The sequence below is a fragment of the Parus major genome, chromosome 9 (genome assembly GCF_001522545.3).
Source record: "Parus major isolate Abel chromosome 9, Parus_major1.1, whole genome shotgun sequence".
Taxonomy (NCBI): domain Eukaryota; kingdom Metazoa; phylum Chordata; class Aves; order Passeriformes; family Paridae; genus Parus; species Parus major.
The window spans coordinates 22,128,980-22,147,159 of NC_031778.1; the positions used below are offsets into that span (position 1 = coordinate 22,128,980).

The window sequence follows — 18,180 nt, forward strand, 5'->3', positions numbered from 1 at the left end:
CCAACATTTGCATATGCAAATCTCAGCCCTGCATTTGCACAGTGTAGTTGGCTGAACAATTGAGTCTTCTCTGTGCAATAATTTTAATTTCTGTGTAGAAGTGGCCTGGTTGTGGCTGTTTCACCCCTTTATTATTAATGTTGGTTTTATGATGCTGTGCCTGACTCTGGATATTTTCTGTTTTCAAGGTAAAAGAGACAAATTGTCAGAGCTAGGTGGGCATTAGAAACTCTGAAGTCTCCAAACAGCACCCAACTGTACTTTTATTTAAATCCACAGATCATAACATAGCTCTTCAACTTCAGACTTCTCATTAAACATTAAATTACAAAATCTATGTTTTTATCGTTCTTACCCGATAGTGCTATTGGAAAATAGAGACCTAAGATTGCAAAGAGTTAGAACAAATCATTCAAGGGTTCAGCATTTAATGTAAAGTGCAAAATCTAATAGAACAGTCTGAAAAGGCACATTTTAAAAGTGAATAAATGTTTTGTCTGATGCTCTCTGCCTACTTTTGTTGCCTCTTTTCCATCTCTGCCTGGGGACAGAAATGACTCAGTTCTGTGGTCAAAATTTATAGATGATAATATGGACTTTCTGGTTTTGGTCTTTTTAGAAGTTAACTTGGCTTTTTATGGTTGCACCCCTAAGACAACGTAGATACATAAACCCCAAATGTCTCCCTGGGTGAAGGATAACAAAGATGATTACAGCCTTCTCCTTGACCTGTGACAAATTCCTTAACTTCATCATGCCCAAAATTCTTACATACTCCAGGCTTCACCCATGGAGCTCCATCAGATGTTGGAAGTTTGGACTCAAACCAAGCTCCTCGATCTTGGCACTGCAGGAAAAAAACAAATTATCCTCACGGGGTGGCACCAGGGCTCCACAGACCTCAGGGAAAAATGAGTATCTGGGTGGGGCTGTGGTGGGTTCCCCAAGGAGAGCTGGGCAGGTGGAATGGTCAGCCAGGAGCACACAGGAGACAGGAGCACAGCTCTGACCTCCCTGCAGGAGTTGAGATGCCCCTGCTCAGCAGGAGATGGGGCAGGTCCACCACGCTGGGACAGCTTTGCTGACAGGATGAACTCCAGAGAGATGTGGCTCACTCTTGGAGGGGGAGATCTCAGGTGAGAGAGGAACCAAGTGAGCTCTTCATCTCTTCTTTTGTGCCAGCCAGAAAAATAGGAGAGAGAAAAAAGAGAAAGAAATGTAATTTATTATCCTAATCTTGGAGCAATCACCAGGGATGGATCAGTTCTGGAGCTTTCACCACTGACTGTGCCAGTCACTACGTGAAGTCATGAAATAGTCATGGGAGCTTTTGTCACCCTCTCTTGGGTGCAGACCTTATCCATCAGGAGAGGAAATCTTTTTTCTGCCTGTGGAAATGAGTGTGATCAGACAAATGACCCACAAAAGAAGCAATTATCAGCTTGCTGAACATCCTGGCTCAGGTGGAGCAGGAAGAAAGGAGCTGGGCTGGCTTGTGGAGCAGTGAGGGCTGGAGGAGCTGCTCAGGATGGGACTGGGATGCTGGGCAGAGGCTGATGGAGTCAGGAGGGGTGATGGCAGCTTGTACCTGTCAATGTTTATGGAATCATGGAATCACTGGTGTTGGAAAAGCCCTCCAAGACCACTGATCTCAACCTGTGCCCAATGCCCAGCCCTGAGTGCCACATCCAGGCCTTCCTTGGACCCCTCCAGGGATGGGGACTCCTCCCTGGGCATCCCCTGCCAATGCTTTCCTCGCTTTTTCAGTGAGGAAATTTTTCCTAATGTCCAAGCTGAACCTCCCCTGCCACAGCCTGTGGCTGTTCCCCCTTATCCTCTTGCTTGTTAGCTGGGAGAAAAAGAAATAATGAAATTCTCAGTTCAGGGGGAGCCAGGTAAACCTGGACTTTACAACCCCTGTTAATCAAACCAGACAGATTTATGTGATGCAAACAGAAATGTCCCAAGTTTCATTTTCTGAACATTTGGTCAGTCTGGCAGGAAAAGTGAATTCTAACTGCAGCAGATTGGGCCTGCAAATACTTGGAGAACCAAGTCCTGAGGAGTGGGAATTATGTGATGGTAAAGGAATAAATCTCAGTGCCCAAATATAAAGAAGGGGAAAGAAAGAGCCTCTTGATTGGTTCTTCTCTCATAGGTATCTCTTCTGGATTACATTTATATTTTTTTCCAGGAATAATAATGCTTGTTCCCTTCACCTGTCAGCATTGGCCTGTTCCAGCTACAGGCTGGGACAATGAGAAGTGCTAGCTCAGATTATTTCCAGTTGGTTTATTTTGCATTCTCTACCTTCTCATAGTTTTTTAAAAATGTAATTGTGATTCATTTTAGCCTTAATAACTCCTACAAGCTGCAAAACTGCTGTGACACTGCAAGAGGTAAGATGAATTACAAAAAAAACCAGGGGAAGTGTTATCTCTTGCTTTTACTGAGCACAGGTTTTGTTCTACAGGGCTTTCCAGCTTCTGACACTTGTTTGTTCAGCTCCCCAAACAGCACATCTGAGGGCTGGTGTATGCCCTTGTGGGTAGATGCACTCACAGTGTAGGTTGTTAGGAAGATGAGTAATTTGAATTAAAAAATCAGCCACTGTTCCGTTTGCAGCATTTCCCATTTACACAAGCAGCACATTTTTCATTAGTTCTTTTTCCAGGAGGAAGATGTTGATCAGAGTTCTCCTGGTGCTTTTTGATACGTTTTTTTTTCCCTTGGCAGCAAGGCAATATCAGAGCTGAGCATCAGCCTGGTCCCACCGAGGCTCCGTCTGCTCCTGAGCTGGATTTGCTGACTTCAGTGGAATCTCCATAACAGGGGCTGCATCTCCTCAGTTATGAACCTCTCCCAAGTGCAGGACACATTTACCCCTTAGAGAAGCTAATCAATTAAACAAACAAGGCACGTGCACTGGAAAAATGGAGTATTTTGTTATTTCAGTGGACAGAGGTGATGAGAGCTTCATCCCAAACACCATTTCAAGGTGGACAGCCCATGTCATTCCTTGTTCCTCATAAAAATCTCACATCTTCATTTTATCTTGTCCTTCAGAGATTTCTTCTTTCACACCAAACATAATTTGCATTGCAGAAATGCATCATTTTATTATTTCCATCATTTTTTTAAGGAGGAAATGTTTTGCCTCTCCTGGAATGACCATGCCAAATAAGACAGTGCTGTTTTAGCAGGGTTAAATTACCCTTAAAATACTGTTTATAATGTGTCCACAGTGCATTCTCACTTTTATATACATCTGAATTTCCTTCCTGCAGAGGGACAACAGGGAAAGGGAAACCTTTCCTTGAGAGGGAACATGAAGGGAAATAATGCTTTAGAAATTTAATAATGCTGATGGTGCTGTGGGTGGCAGTAGAAGAGACAAGGATGAAGGAACAAGAGCAAATCCTTTACCTTGAGACAACAAACCCTAAATGTGTGATTGAAGTGACCATGAATTGCCATCATTAGTATATTGCTGACACAATCCTGATCCCAAAATTCCTTTAAAAATCTTTCAGCCTTTGAGTGATTGTGGTGCTAATAATAGGATGATGCTGCAATTTTATTGTCAGGGTTGTTCTTGGGCTTGACATTGTCTTTATCAATCTGTTAATGAAAATAATGCTTATGTAAGGTGTTATTATCAATTCCTGGTTTGGAGCCAGAGATAGGGGCAATGATATTCTGTAGTCTGGCATGTTACAGAATAGTTTTGTTTAATTTCTTTTCTCAGTGAGCACTGGAGAGAGAAAGATTTGGGTAGTGGTGTGTTATTTAAAAACCCCACAACTGTTCTGAAGCAAGCAGTAAATCCGCCCAAATTGTCTTTCACATTGGAAAGACATCAGCACAGAAAAAGTGAAAAAAGAAAAAAAAAAGCTGGTAAGTTTAATGTTTAAAGTGTCTCATTGAGTTTTTTTTAAACTTGAGGCCCATTTCTAACATATTTAAAATATAAACCTGTCTGGGGCTTTGCAGCTGTGGCAGAGCTTGCAAAATCTGAGAAGGAAAGCAAATAGATTGCTGTTAAATGATTCTCAATAGTCACAGCTCCGTGTATTTGTGGCCATATCACAATTATTTCTTCATCTTTATCAATTTACCCCATCCCTGGAGTGTCCAAGGCCAGATTGGACAGGGTTTGGAGCAGCCTGGGATAGTGGGAGGTGTCCCTGCCCATGGCAAGGGGTGGCCCTGGATGGGCTTTAAGGTCCCTTCCAACCCACACCATTCTGTTACTCTATGATTTATTTATTATTTTTTTTGTTGTTGCTGTGAATCCTAAATTTAGGGACTTTACAGCAATATTCTTTTCCCTGGTTCTGTAGGAAGCTGAAGCCTTAGAAGAGGCAGGCACTTGTGGTGCTGTACAATTTGTCCCTGCCAGCTGATTCCCAAAGTCTTCTTCTGGGAGAGAGCAGAGTTTCAACTGCTTTGCAGGCAGATTGTAAACTGGCAATCTAGGTCATTGTAAATACAAAATAGACCAGCTGCCAATAAAACTGAAATATAATTCTCTATTCCCAGTACATGCAGGCAAAGAAGCAAATCCAAGATATTGGCAGTGACAGCTGACATTCCCTCCTCTGTTTGTGGTGCTCTTCCGCTCACTGAGCAGCCTCAGGTGCTGCAAGGACAAAGAGATGATGGGGATGCAGCCTGGGAAAAAGTTCTGTTCTGTGGCACTCACATTGTGAAGGACCTTACTTTGCAACTGAGCACTTGGCTTTGAGTTGATGTATTTGTGGGATAAGTCACTGCCAAAGGTGGCTGAGGGCAGCAGGGTTGGACACAGGGTTTATTTTGAAAGAGGCCCGAGGTCTGTGGTGTCTTTTGGCAGCTCAGAGCACCAAACCCATGCTGAGCTCCATTAGCCTGCAGGATGTGGAAGATCAACTCTGTTTTTAACTGCTTCAAATGCCTCCCATGCCCTCGTGTGGAGAGCTGCCCTCCCTCCCAGTCATGTTATCCCCAGACAAAAATATAAACATGAGGGAGTTCTGAAAAGGGCTTGAAAGGGTTGGCCCCAGTTTGTTGTTCCCACAGACATCCTTTAATTTGTCAGTGTCACAAATCGCATCATTTGTCGCTGTTGGACTGGGTGGTGCCTTCTACAGCCCCACTGGATGGGTTCTTGGGCATTTTTCCTAATAATCACCTCCTAATTGTGCCAGATCATGGACTTTGGTTCATCATGGTGATATTCAGCTGTCAAAGGAAGTGATACCAATTTTATTTATAGTTATAATTTATGGATTTTCTGAGTTTTATGACATAGAAACTTCAGCATTTCTTCCTCTGATATTTTCATTGACCTGAACCTTGGCCTGGTTCTCATTAAAAATCAAACATATGAGGATTATATCTTTACAGTTTTAAGAATAAGAATTAGTCTCACTAAAAAAGCCAAATCTATATCTCATTTTCAATATAATACTAAGCTAAGAAGATCTGATCTGTTCTGACCAATTTCTGACAACAAAACAAATCTGCTGAGATGCCATGGACTCCACTGGAGTCAGTTCTAGTTGCTTTGTGCTGAGAGAACTCCCAAAATATTTTGAACAGAGTTCATTGTCTCTTGCACAGTTTTTAGTCATTTTATTTGCCAAGTTTCTCTCACAGCTGGATTAAGATTTAACAATTTTCTTTCCTCCTCTCCCTTGGATCAGTCACGAGCCTGTGGGAGATGAGCACGACGCTGGAGCAGAGCCCAAATCTGCTGAAACCCAGGCATGGCCGGTGGTGAGGCTGTTTGTGGTTGGAAGTGTGTTCAGACACGGTGCCACAGGCATTTGTGGAACAGTGGGAAGGTGAACAGGCACAGCCTTGGAGGTTTTACACCACAGAAACCCCCGAGCTTGGAAAGGGACATCACACCACCAACTGTGGCCAAACAAATTGGTGGAATCCCACTCTAAAGAAGTCTGGCATTGCTTGCAGAAAATAGGAATTTTTGGAAGCTCTGAAGGGAGGGAAGAAACCCAACTAAACTTTTTTTTTCTATAGGAAAAAGGTTATTTTTATTGCAATTTATTGAGGCAAACTCTCATACTCAGCTACCTTCCTTCCTTTGTTCCTTTTCCTTCCCTTTCTTCAGAGGCATCACTCAAGTGTTGCAGAGGCAAACTGAAAAAGCAAACATTGATTACCAAGTGAGTTCTCATGAAGACCAAGCAGCAAAGAGAGGTTGTTTTGCCTTTCCCACTTCTCCTCCTTCAGCAGGGGATCCAGCCTGCAGTGGGGAGAATGGTGGGATTTGGGTTGGCAGCAGCTCACTCTCGGATGAGACACTTTATAAACTGCAAAAGTTCAAATCCAATATTGTGTGTACAATTTATTCACAATACAAATTTCATCCCTGAGTTCAGAGAGACCAGAACATTACCATAAAGAATTCTATATATTTCTGGTGGCATTGATGCTCTTTCCACAGGGTTTTATTGCAATCAAACTCCATTGTTGCCAGAGAAGCTCAAGAGATGCAGCTTATCTAAAATCCAGATTATCTGTGTGTCACACGAGGCCTTTCTGTAAGTTTGCTGTGGTGATCTATCTATGTTTAAATAAAAAGAAAAAAAAAACAAAAGAGAAAAAGCAATATAAAAGAGGGAGCAGAGCACTGGGCTAGGGAATGAGATGTCTGGTTTCTCTTCCAAACTCTGCCAGTGTGACCTTGCAAAGCCCCTTCTCTGTGTTTCAGCAACCACCACCATAAAATGTGAGTAATGAGGTTCTAAATGTATCATTTTTATTGAGTAATGGCGTTACACGGTTGGGTTTTGTCCTTTATTTCTGTTTGCTGTGTAGTTTATCTGCCAGTAAAAAGCGTGCGAGTGGCTAATTGCATTTCAGGGCCCTCGGTGCTCAGTTCAGTGCAGTCTACATGTTTGTTTCTGTGCAAAGGTGTTATTAATCATTGGCAAACTGCTGCAGCCAAGTTAACTAAACACAGAAAACCAAATGTGCAGGGTTTTTGTGGCTGCAGGTGCAGGGGAATCGGGTCTGAAGCACTGGGAAGTTTTCTAGCACTGACTCATCCCCTAAAACCCAACTTCAACCCCTTCCTGCCTTGAATCCACGCAGTAAAATTAAACTTTATTTCTCTTCAAGTAGTTCACAAAACATCTCTTAAACCATAATCTTACTACATTCAAATTATAATTCCTGCTCACTTATTTAATTTAATCTTAATCTGTTCTCCTTCCCCAATATAAGAAGTCACCACTAGAAGGTTTTCAGTGCACAAACTCCACAGGTTATTTTCTATCTGTCTTTGAAGTGACACTTTTGAAGCTGCAAACAAGTGATGATAAAAGACCCCAATGTCTGTGAAATTATATTTGCCAATTTACAGTAAATTTCCTGATAATAGTACAGCAGTAAAGCTGTACAGGTTCTGCCCCTCTGGTGTAATTTTTCTTTGAAATTGTAGCAGAAAGGGAAATGGTAAAAAAACCTATGGACTTAGAGAGCTGCAGAAATATTGACAATAGTTTTGTTTGGTGCTGAGTGTGTTATTTATATGAAAATAGGATCTACTGTGCACATTGAAATAATTTATCACATGAGCACTCCCCCTGGAAATTTAAGTGTCAAAACGGGCTTCAGAATGATTTTGTGGTGCAGTAATTAAGGAGAAAGGGCTTGCCTTTTCTCCCCATTATAAACCTTCTTAGCACACTTGTCATCAAAGCATTTGTGACAGTAAATTTAGCTACACTTTTGTACTTCAGATCACAAAATTATTTTGAGCTACATTAGAAAGATTGAATAGAACTTTCACATGAAATTGCTTTAATGATATTTTTGTGTGACTCTCAGTGTTTCTCTGAAAATGCACTTCATCTTCTCTCATTCTCTGGTTTCTCTATTTATTATTAGATACCTGTGGAGTTTAATAAAAATATACTTTATGTCACCCTTGTTGTTAACAGTGAAAATTCTCTCTCTTTTTTTTTAATCTCACCCTGTGAAATAAAACTCTTATTTTTTTTTCTAGGAAGCAAATACATAGATTGTGTTTCTAAACCAAAGGAGCTCATGCTTGCTGGAGCAGACTTTTGGAAGTGATGTTGGCTTCTTAAAGGTCTCCTTGCTGGTGAGCAGTAGGAGACAGGGTCTGCCTCACTCCCCAGCCCATGGATAAAATCATAATATTTTCAGGTAAAATCATCATTAAAAGATAAAATCAGTTTTGGATAAAATCATCATTAAAAGTTTCAAACCTGCCAGAGCTCTGGGTGGGTCTCCATGGAAAACACTGGGACAGCTCTGCTAAGCTTGCCTCAGCATATTTTATAACAATGATATTTCTAATTCTGTAAATTCTCAGCTTTAAACTGCTCCCTCTCATCTATTTGAGTCATCCTTTAAGTAAAAATCTTTGATTTTCATCATTTAATCCCAGTTTGCCCCAGGCAAGCCGTGTGTCTTCCCCTCAATGGCCATTTGTTTCTGCATTTCTAAAGAGCATGGTAATAAAGGAGGTGGGGATTTTTAAAGATGTCAAAAGTTGTCTTTGTATGGGCTCCCTGAGTGTGAAATTCCTTCATTTGTTTAAATTGGAATGTTCAGTTTTTGAGGTTTTTCCATTGATGTGCACAATCAATTAGTGGGTGCCATCAGCACTGAAACATGGCCAAGGGTACAAAGACATATTTTACCTTTTTGGGGTAAAATGTAACTTTTCTGAGGTGGGTTGACTCATATCAGTGAGGATGTGATCTGGCACTTTCCTCCCCCAGGTTTATCTAAGATAATTTATTTCCTCTGCCCCTTTTTCCATGAGTGTTCATCTCAAGGACATTAGTTTATCTACACATTCTTACACCAATATTTACTTTTATGATGATTTTTGCAGATTTTCAGGCTGGAAATTTAAGAGGAAAGGAGAAATCAGAAAGGGTAAAACTGATAAGGAGAAATCACAGGTACTGTTAAAAAAATCCCAGCAAACAAAGCCAAACCAGCCACTATTATTTTTATTACAGCAGGGCATCAAAAATCCAACAGAGATTGAAGAGTTATAGTGCTAAAAACTTCACAGATAGTTACAGATAATTGTTACTTCAAAAGAATTAAACACAGCAGGCAAAAAAAGAAGTCATTTTCTCCAAGTGGCACAGTTCAGGCTGGTGGGAGGATGAGAAGTTGCCATGAAGTCTCCTGGCTATCAGCTGAGCAGTCAATACACTCAATCAATAATTCACAACACTGGATATATTTACTTCTGGGGAAAAAAACCAAGCAAACAAACAAGAAAACCACAATGTGCTTTAATATTTTAATTTTGCCTGCTTGTTCCTTGTTCTCAGCTTTTGTAATGGCAAGGGGCTCTCACTTTTTAATGGTTGTGGCTTTAGTTAAACTAAATTATCACAGAATGCTTTCAGGTATTTTTAAGCAGAAATTTTATCAGGCCTCCATGGTCAGGCAGGTGTGTGTTTTGGATAATTTTCTAGATATTTTTTTTTTTAGAAAATGTTAATAATTAGTGTGATAGGTGAAAGGAAGGCTCAGAGGTACTGAGCACTCGTGGCATGTCCAGCAGCTGGACTCAGGTTCTGTGCCACATCCCCCAGGGAGTGACCCATGAGTGATGGGGTGGGAATGGTGTGAGGGATGTTCCACGAAGGAACAAGTCCAGGACAATGGCCAACCTTGAAAAAATGTCAAGGAGGGATGAAAATTTTCCACTTTCACCAGTTCTAGATGCTCCTGAACAAAAAGTGGGGAGGAGAAGATTAAAGGAGCTAAAATTACCTCTGGTTTGAATTTCTGGCCATACTGAGAAACCATTTCCAGTTGCTTCCAGCACGTTCTGGATTCTACTCATGATCTTAATGATGAAGGACGCCACATCCCATTAGCAAACTTCTGAGCCATGCAGCTCTCCTGAGAGCCTGTTTCAGGGAGGTGGCTGATGTTTCTGTGTGATGCATACAAAATATATTTTACAATTAAAGTATTTTCTTCCATTCGTCGTCTAAATCAAATTACAAGGCACTTAAACGTTGAATAATTTATATTCCCCAAAAAGATGTTAGGCTATTAAATAGCAGGAATAATGTTAGGTTTATTAGATTGTTGTAGATGAGTCTATCTTTGGTAATGACTCAAACTCATAATACTTATCAAATAATTGTTTCTATCTCTGGCTTGATTGTAGGGTTATTTCAAGAGGGTTTTTTCTGACTGTTTCTTTTACATTTTAGTGTTTACTAGGCAAATCTTTTCAGTTCAGGCATTCCCCAGCTGGTTCACCCAGTCACTGAATTCTGTAAAAGAAGGTTCTTTTGCCCATGTAGCCTCAGCATTTGGAGACAAATGCCCAAATCCTTTCCAAATCTCTTTTTTTCCCTCCTGGCAAAGGGCTGTACGATTCCTCAGTGCCTGGCTAGATGATGTATTAGCACATTTATAGAAATCAGTGCATGTCTTCTGCTGAGAAGCTTTCAAAGAGATGCAGAGGCATGTGGAGGACACTTGGTCACGTCTGGATTGTTGGAATGCTGATTAAGTGAGAAAAACAGCAAAAATGTATGGTTTGTTTTGCCCCTGAATTTCAGCAGGATGATTTCAGGAGCCCCCAGACTGTTCCAAGGCTCAGGTGGGATGCAGGGGAATGGGAATTTCCCCATGAGAGAGATGAATTTACAGATGGAATTGTGCAGCCACAGCTGTTTCAATCCCATAGGAAAAGGGGGAAAGAAAATTTCACCGTCTTCAGGCACGTTAACGCTGTGTTTGAGGGAAGAGTTAAATCCACAGTGCAGGGGACATTTATAACCCTTACCTGCTGCAGAACCACTGAGATGAAGAAAAGGCAGCACTCAGAGGATGATAACAAGGATATTATGATGGGCAACACGACACTGAAGTGCCAGTGGAATGGGCAATTCTAGGAGCCCTCAGGAAAACAAGTGTTGCTGAAACATGACAATTTATTGAATGGATTTCCTGCACACTTGTTTCCATATTTTTTTTTTTTTCCCCTGCAGTACCATGGTAAATTCTGTCCTGGCTTTTGGTACAAAAAATAAAGGGAAGAGGAAAGAATGTGAAGTGGGAGCAGCGTGCCAAAGCCTGAAATGAATTTCTTCCCTGATGAGGAAGGTGAAGAATTTGCTTGGTTGTCACTGCAGAAGATGGAGAACTTCTCCAGGGAAGATGGAAGGTCCAGACTGAGCAAGGAATTTACAGAAAGGTCTCTCTTATCTCACTTAAAACATCTGGAATAGTAGTAGGAGGTTTATACATGAGGAGGAAATAAAACTTGCTACCTGTGGAAGGTAGATGGGGAGGAGAGTTTTAAAATGGAGGGAAATGGAAGAGGGGGGAATAATCAAGGTAAAGAAACAGAATGGTTTGAGCTGGAATGGTGACTTCTAAATTTTCATTACTAAAAATACAAATAAATACAAGCCAAATTGAAAAATGGGTTAGTTTTGACCACAACACCACCTGTTTTGTTTCATAGCACAACTATGTCAGTGGTTGCTGGGTATGAGAGCTGATATCTCTTGACTTGCTTGGACAGCTTTGGGCACCACTCAGAGCTGTATTTGTAAGAAAGGCAGATCTCAGTCCATAAAAAACAGTGACCACGTGAACCAGCTCTGTTCCTTATCCCAGTCCTTATCCCTGTGCATCAGCCAAAGACAGTAATTGTGTTTATTGAAATGAAGAGTAATTCATCCAGTTGAAGTGCAGCTCCTATTTATGGTTACATTGGCTGGTTTGGCTGTGTCCACCTGACATCGGGTGACATCAATCCAGAGTCCAGTGGGTGACCTCCCCAGACACTGTCAGCCAGAGGGAAGGAAGTCAGGAAGCAAATAAAACATTTCAGGGAGGAAAATTTCTCGAGCTCGTAAGTGGAAATTGCCTGAGTATCCTTCGACACAAGAGAGGGAGCTGGAAATTGAGGGTTTCCATGTCTTCTACCAAAGCATTCCCAACTGCTGCCTTGAGGATTCCTGTTAAACTTGGATTTTTGGGGCTGGAAAGGGAAAACTACACCCTTTAATCTCCAAGGTGTTTTGTCTTTTTTCCCTCAAACTGTGTGTGAATCTGATCACTAAAGATGGAATATGGTGTTTTCTCTGTACATGAAGTCCTTCCTGGATGCAGTGGGAAGAAAGATCTCATCTAAACCATAGCTGAGGCTTAAAATCCTTTGGAAAAGGTCTGGGATTCATCGATCCTTAGTGAAAACAAACAAAATCATTGCAAGTTTATAGTTCAACAGGCAGGAACATTGAGCTAACTCAGGTGATAATGTCTGGTTCTAATGGCTTTCCTGAAGATTCTGTTTGTACTTTTCCCACTGAAATGGAATCTTTTGAAGAAATATCTACTTTGTTTCTTGGGTTTTTTTTTTTTGGTTTTGTTTGTGGGGTTTTTTTGGGGGGGTTTTTGGAGTATTTTTTTAGTTCTAAAATGTTACAGAAAATACCTCAGTTCCATCAAGTTTCAGCCAAACCAGTTGTAATTTAATATAACAGCCTTCCCTGGGTGATACTACAGTGATTAATTTTAGTATTAATTGCTCCAGGTTATGGCTTTATCCACTGCTGATAATACTCCAGTGATATGGCTTAAACCAAGGCTGAAATACTCTGTGCCCAGTATCTGTGAACAGATCCAATTTCCTTCTCAGCCACTGGATGCTGTTACAGTCACTTTTAGTGCTGGATCCAGTCTTTTATGTGCTTTTAAATTACTGGGGAGCTGCTGGCTGGAGAGGAAGGGCTCAGTGAAATAAAGGAGATGACCACAAAGAGGGACCTTGTGGACACGACAGCAGAGAAATATTTGCTTGACCATGAACAGTGAGCCAGGGCTGAGTCCCAGCACCTTCCCTCTTCCCAGTGAGTCACTTAACCTCTCCACATTGCAGGGCTTTTAAAATAAAATCCAGTTAATTGCCTGCCTTCAGGAGGAGTTGGGAGACTAATTAATGAATGTTTGCAAAGTACTTGAACACAGCAAAGTGCAGTAGTGACTGCTGAGTGTTGTTGCCACCTTTCGGAGGCAGATCCAGCAGGAGCAGCTCCTGCTGCTGTGAATTGGTGTGGAGGGCTCTTTGCTGGGTCAGACTCTCCTCTGGTTTCTCTGATTGCCTCAGTAACCTCCAAAAGAAACAAAATTTAAACGTACCTGAAAGCTGAACCCTTGGCTGCCTGCACCTGTTGTGTGTGTTCTCCCTCTCAGGATGGTGTGAGCCAAACTCTATCCTGCCCTGGAAAGGATTGTTTCCATTCACATTTAGCAGAATTCCATGGAGGGCACGGAAAGTTTGCATGGAAGCAGCATCATCGTGCACCAGGCATCAGTGGTAAGGATCAGCAGAGACAACAAACTGTGCATTAATTTCTGGGAGCTTGGAGAAAGCCTCTCCTCCTCCTCCTCCTCCTCCTCCTCCTCCCTATGTCATGTCCAGAACCCGTTTCTTGTGTTTGTTTTCCTGATGGATCCTGGCCCCTGCTCACAGGGCCCAAGTGGATTTCCCATCCCACTCCCTCACCTCCTGTCCGTGGCCACCACCTGTCTCCATTCATTTATTTCTCCCATCTGCTATTCTGTGCCAGCAGGTTTCTTCTTCCAAAATCACAGACAAAATGAGACAAAATGTGTCAAAATATATTAAGGGTCCAGTTTCCATAGCAATTGTAAGAGATATTCATCCCTGGGTATGGAGTTTTGTTGTATCAGCTTTTGAATGGGATGACCAGGTGAGGATTTCTGGAATTTCCACTGTTTTTTATGTGATTTCATTCCATTTATGTAACACAGCCCCAAAATGGGAATCTCAAGAAGAAAGGCTAAGGAAATGAGTTAAGATCTTTAATTAATATTGCGCATATAATTGTATATTACAACATTCACAGACTTAGTTTGTATAGTTAATATATTATATGATAGATGTACATATAGGCAGAATGTAATGCACAAATACAAATAATTATTTTATTTTATATATTACCTATAATTATTTCACTTATATGTTATATAATACGTATTATTATTGTTATGATTATTATTATTATCATGATCATCATCATCTTTGGAATACATGATAGATTACCTAGAAAAGTTCTAGCTCACAACTGAGGGCCACAGGGCCTCATTTGGAAAAAGATAACAATGTACAAGTTTTCCTGACATATTTTTATGTTTATTTGCATTATAAACTCTTTGTGACACTGATTTTGAAATTGCCTCCACAGACTTATCCTTGCATGCATCCATCTTCTACCATGTGGCTGCTACATAAATAAAAATATTAATAGGTAAAAGCAGCAGCCTCTTTGCTGTAGCCAAGTCTGGGAGTAGATGAATTGTTAATTCAAGTTAAATTGCTTTTATGAACTTCTTGTTCATTTATATTAATTGCTTGTACTGACCTGACCTAACCTACTTAGGTGGAACTGCAGAAATTAAAGATGCTCCCATTTTGCATGCACAAAGTGCACAGTTTCTTGCTTAAATGCACTCACAAAGACTTCTTGTATAAAAATTAACAAAACTCATTGGTCCTGTGGCCCAGGCAGAGCTGATGTGCCTTTGACACATCCACAGAATCACAGAACACCAGGCTGGATCACCTGATCCAGCATTTTTTGGCCAAAACACAGTCTAGACAAGATGGGCCAGCACCCTGTAGAGCTGGATCTTTAAAGTGTTGAATGTTGTAGAATCCCCACTTCCCTGGGGAGATTATTCCAGTGGCTGATTGTTCCCATTGTGAGAAAAATTCCTTTCATGTCTAATTGGAATCTCCCCAGGAAGAGCTGGAGAGAATCCTCCTTTCCATGTGACTCCTTGTAAAAAGGGAGTCTCCATCCTTGTAGCCACCTTAGATTCTGGAACAAAAAGGTTTTTTTGAGGTTTCTTCCTGTCAGGATTTAGGTTGTGCCTCACAGTGGGACAGGCTGAAATGGTTTGAGTGTCCTGTGGATTCAGGAGTGTTCCCGTTGTCCCAGGTGTGCCAGGAGACAACTCTGGAGATGTGGCATGTCCAGGCTGCCGATTTCTGACTGGCTCAGCAGGGAATTGTGCAGGAATAACTCCCAAAAGGTGCCTTGGCATCCTTCCCCACCCTCTGCCTTTATTTGGATGGTTCCATCATTGCTCTTGAGTTCACTTTGTGCCAGCGGGTCTCACGTACCTCAGGAGAGGTTTGGATGGTGAGAGAGAAGATGTGTGCTGATGTCTTCACAAACAATTCCATGGGTGAGGGGATGGGTGCTGACAGCTTTGAGATGGGGTTTGATGTCTGCATTGGCTTGGGGCAGCAGGTTTGTGACAGAGCCCTGGCACAGCCAAGGGGGAGTTTGTGAACTTTGGGGTTAACTTCAAGCAGCAGGTTCCTCCCAGAGCCCGACACTCTGAGCCCTGGCACAGCCGAGGGGCTGCACAAGAACTCCTGAACTTTGGGGAAATGCCAGGTTCAGGAGGGATATGGGGCAGGGAGTTCCCTCCATGGGGGAAGAGGGGAACGAGCAGAGTTTGGGATAAAAGGATGAAAGTTTGGGATAACAGGAGGCTGCACCCTCTGGAACCCGAGAGGGAAAACCCAGTGGGCTCCTTTTACTCAAAGAAAGCTGCCAGATTCTCCATCTCCTTCATGAACACTGGCTTTTCCCAGTGGGATTTTCCATACAATAGGATGAGGAGGAATTAGCCAAAGGCACAAGGAGACCCCTGATGTATTATGGAAACAACTAATCCGAGCTCAGCTCCTTGGAGGGTTTTGTCACTTCTTCTCCATCACGCCTCATCTCAGGACTTCTCTTCTGGTGAGCATAAATGTAAACACTTGGAGTCTAGTCAGATTTTATTTCAAGTAATGATACCTCTCAACATGACCAGAAGGTTTGGAAAAGGTTGCCAAAGTCATCTTGAACATAAAGAACTGGTGGAAGCTATGTATGTAATTTTGTTCAGTTATATAAACTAAAAAAGGAAGGTGAGTGCTCTAAGGTTCCCAAAGTAGGCAGGAGAGGGAGCACATGTTGCAGCAAAGCCCAACATCTTTAGGAATTCTGTATTTTCATGTCTGGAGCTGGAATGGTTCCTGCTTTGTACCATCCCTAAGTGTCTGTGTATTGCTACATTAATTGTGATTCCAATCAATTCCATAATAACTTTAAGAGTGTAAGATTGAGTGGCTTCTGTAAATAGAGTAGGACTAAATAATGGATATTTTCTATTTCACTTTTGTATTCTCTCTCCTTTGGCTCTATACAGAAAAAAGAAAAAAAAAAGGGGGATTGAAGAAAAAAATACTTGGCATTTCCTCAGATATCTCTAAAATACTTTTCAAATCTCAGAATACCTTTTTATATGCAGCATTTATGGAACAGAGCTATTACTGCTACCTTCTTATTTAACCATATCCTGTGTGCTATTGGCTGTTTTCTCACAGTATCAGCCTGCAGAGCCCCATGAATGCAGGCATGAAACAGTTTTATTTTATACTGAAGAACAGTTTTAGTCATTTTGGCTTCAGAGTGACTGTGGCAGCCTTCATCCCTTGTGGGATCAAAAGCCAGAAAGCAAACACAATAAGACTGATAATAATATTTATGATTCTCAGGTTTAGAGCTGCTCTCTCTCCGTTTTTGTAAAGCAGAGAATTCTCACTGGGGACTTGCTTGTTTAGCCCCTTGGGTATGGTTAAGGCTTCTAAAAGGTTTATAAAGCTCCCAAATAAATATTTGTAAAAGAACTACTAGCAGTTGGAGAGAGGACTGCTGCAAAGCTGGTGATATGGCAACTTAACTCAATACACAGTAATTATAGATCTTATTTCCAAGACTTGTATTTCACAGATGGCTCCTTTGCAAGGGAAGGAATAAAAAAAGACAACAGGGTTTTTTTATTTTTTTTTTTTTTTTAGGTACACCAGAGCTTTTTAGTTTCAGGAAAGAGGTTTCTCCATCGAAAGGCATCGTAGTCTGTCAGTAAAACAAAATGAGCTGCAAACGAGGAGGTGATGAGAGGTGCAAACAGAGTTAGGAGAGAATTGGTGGTGGCTTGAGTAGTTGAAGCTTGCAGGTGTTATGGAATCCCAGAATGGTTTGGGTTGGAAGGGACCTTAAAGCCCATCCAGTTGGGGACATCCCATGGGCAGGGACATTTGCACTCCCTCAGGATCACCCTTTGAGTTTATGGGTTTATAGGAGCTCTCTGTGGATTTTCCTGGTGGCCACGGTGAGATTTGGCTCCTGTGACAAGAGGAGCAATGTCCACGTGTCTACATTTGGATGACAGCTCTGCTGCCCTGTGCAGCTGGGGACAGCCCCTGGAAATGTGGGGAGCCAGCAGTTCTCCTGGAGTCACCCCCAGGGTGAGCCTCGCAGGACGGACACACTGCCGTACCCTCAGAACTGCAAATTCCTGCCCAGGGTCGGGATCCTGAACCACAAACAAGCCTCAGAGGGTGTCTCTCACCTCAGAGCCCGGAATGATTTCCAGGGTTTGGCATTTGGGAGGGGGAGCAGGGATGTGTTGTGTAACTGATGCATTGGACGTGTCGGGTGCATGCTAATAATTTGATGGCTGCTCCTCTCCCGTGGATTCTGGACACTGATAATTAGCCACAGCACAGACCTAAAGACTGCAGTGATCCAAGGCTGGGAGCTTTTCCTTCCCTCAGCCAGCAATATAGGGAAATAACAAGTAGATGGCATTCTACCTCTATTTTTAAATTAAGACACAGCTGCTTAGGATGTAGAGTCTGTTCCTTTCACTTGTTGTGCTCCATTGTCAGTCTGAACAAAGGAACTTGCATTTATTTAATTTAGCACTTGCAGCCTCTGCTTTAAAAATAGAACAATAAATATAAACATTGTGTTGAGATTAATTAAATTAGTTTGTGTTAATTAAACCATATTCATTGAGAATTTTGAACTTTGCTCAGCTCCTGCCTGCTGGAGGAAGAGGTGCTTCAGGAATGATGGTAAATGTGTTTCCCCTTAGCTGGATTTGTCTCTCTTTTCCCCATCCTGAGTCTGATGCCTGATCCAGCCATCCTCAGCTCCAGCTGGATTCCCCATGCTCATCACAAGGAAGGGCACAGAAAATAAAGATACTGATTCAAGTTACCCAGTTATTCCCTGCAGGATCCAGGGTCAACACCAATTTTCTCTTTAG

The 18,180-nt window shown here is 41.8% G+C and overlaps 1 long non-coding RNA gene across 1 annotated transcript in view; it reads left to right on the plus strand.

Annotated features, from left to right (window-relative positions):
• LOC107209050 overlaps positions 1-18,180 on the plus strand; it is a 49,316-nt gene that overhangs the window by 15,507 nt on the left and 15,629 nt on the right. Inside the window, exons 3-4 of the long non-coding RNA XR_004498772.1 lie at positions 8,018-8,181; positions 11,019-13,357. This is a non-coding gene — a long non-coding RNA (uncharacterized LOC107209050). The remainder of the gene's footprint in view (positions 1-8,017; positions 8,182-11,018; positions 13,358-18,180) is intronic.